The sequence below is a fragment of the Myodes glareolus genome, chromosome 9 (assembly GCF_982192425.1).
Source record: "Myodes glareolus chromosome 9, mMyoGla1.1, whole genome shotgun sequence".
In the NCBI taxonomy this organism is placed as follows: domain Eukaryota; kingdom Metazoa; phylum Chordata; class Mammalia; order Rodentia; family Cricetidae; genus Myodes; species Myodes glareolus.
In genome coordinates this window covers 105,309,891-105,312,178 of record NC_142034.1, presented here as the reverse complement: position 1 = coordinate 105,312,178, position 2,288 = coordinate 105,309,891, and positions in this window count along the sequence as shown.

Below are 2,288 nucleotides of genomic sequence, written 5' to 3'. Positions count from 1 at the left end.
GTCTGTGTCCTTTGTCTTCCTCCCTGAATCAGACTATTGTAGTTTCCCATTGACATTAATCACAGACATGGTAGGATCAAGAATCACCCTAAAGGATCTCCTACATGACAGAAATAAACTTTCTTCCCTCCATTGTGAAGAAGCAATCCAATTTCCTCTTGGTAATCTGGTTTTGGAACCTATAGAACCTACTGTGCCAGATATGCCACACAGTACAGTTCCCCTTGTAAAAGCCCATTGGTCCCTCTGGGGAAGGGCTGGAGAATGGTTAACAGTAAAACTCTGATGTTTTTTATTTAGGTCCTCCCTCTGCGAAACCTGGCTTTCCTTTCTTTCAAGGTACTCTAAGTCTGTACACTAGCTCAATATGGAAATTGGCTCAGATTTCTTTTTGCCATGATCCAGTGTAGTCTGCCTTTCATTTGCGAATTTTTCTGCTTTCACAGATAAAACAAAACAGCAACAACAGTAGGCTTCATATCTTTCCATGCCTGGAACACCCTGATTGATTAGCAAGTCCATATGAGCGAGGGCATGATAAAAATCACTTGCCTGTGATAACCATTACGGGACATGCCATTATGGACATTGCTTCGTCGATGCTGCCCATTAAGACAACTACGATCACCTTGTCTTCGACAATTCAGGGCTGCTACTCCAGGACCCAATTAAAATCATTACATTTTATTCATCCAGCAGAGCAGCAGTGTCTCCAACCCTAAGCTCTGGCACGATAAAAACAAAAACAAGCTCTGGTGCTCTCTCCATTTTGCATCTTATAGGATCAGTTAAAGGTATATATTCTGGGCCTGCCCATGGCGGAGAATTATGTTGGTCATAGAGAGCCCACTCGAGCATTTCCCTGAGCCTTAAAATCCCTTCATCAATACATGGGATACAGGCATCTCCTACTCCTTTCAGTAGACCATCTTTGTTCAAATGCTCCAGGCAACCATTCACACCTGGAAACCTTCATTTTAACTGTGTGAGCTTCCTTAGTAAACCAGACTCTGCACACTCAGGGCCCAAGCCAGTAAACTCAGCCCGATCCAGTTTGGCACTCTGTTCACCATCATCCCACATGCCCACACATTCCCCAGACTTCTGATGGAAAGAATTAGCAAACTCATTAAGTGCCTTAGTGGCACAGTACACCTCCCTATGGACTGCATTTCCCACCTACTCTCTAGGAGGCTGCTCTGCCACCGACCCCAAGATCGGTGTTGTCTTGCCTGGCATCTCCTTCAGGGAAGGTCACTTGCTTTGGGAGCACATTCCTCTCCTTCAGCCAAGAGTATTTAAGATACCATGGTGTGGGAGGTCCTTCTGTTTATGTGTTGTTTTTATTGGTTAATGAATAAAGAAACTGACTTCGCCTGTTGATAGAGCAGAACTTAAGTAGGCAGGGGAAACTGGACTGAATGCTGGGAGAAGGAAGGCCTCTGGAGAGAGGGAGAGATGCCATGGAGCCGCTGCCAGAGTCAGGCATGCCGAAACTTTGCCAGTAAGTCACAACCATGTGGTAATATACAGATTAATAGAAATGACTTAAATTAAGATGTAAGAGCTAGTCAATAAGAAGCTAGAACTAATGGGCCAAGCCGTGATTTAAATTATACAGTTTCTGTGTGATTATTTCAGGGCTAAGCAGCTGGGCGGCCGGGAACCAACAAGCAGCTCCTCTCAATAGTCATGGTGGTTTAGTAGACAGTGAAGGATTAATTTCCTCAGCCAAAGTTAGGAAAGGCACTATTTCAGGGGGTGTGTTCTGGCTAGTTTAGTGTCAACTTAGCACAAATTAGAGTCATCAGAGAAAAGGGATCCTCAGTTGAGAAAATGAAGACATATGATGTCTCTGTAGGCAAGCCTAGAGGGCCTTTTCTTAATTAGTGATTGATGGAGGAGGGCCACCAAGTATAGGTGGTGCTGTCCCTGGGCTGGTGGTCCTGGGTTCCATAAGAAAGTAGGCAGAGCAAGACAGGAGGAACAAACCAGTGAGAAGCACCCCGACATGATTTCTGCATCAGTTCCTGCCTCCAGTTTCTGCCCTGTGTGAGTTCCTGTCCTGACTTCCTTCAGTGATGATGTTGAAGTGTACGCCAGCTAAACTCCCCAACGTGTGTTGGCCATGACATTTCCTTCAAAAAACAGAAACCCTACCTAGGAGAGGGTATGAGTACATCTGAAGGTGGGGAGACTGCTTTCTCAGGTGAGATAAGCCTTTGAGAATCAGAGTTCAAAGTTCTAACTTCTGTAGGGTCCTCCCTCACACCCCCATCCAAAGTTAA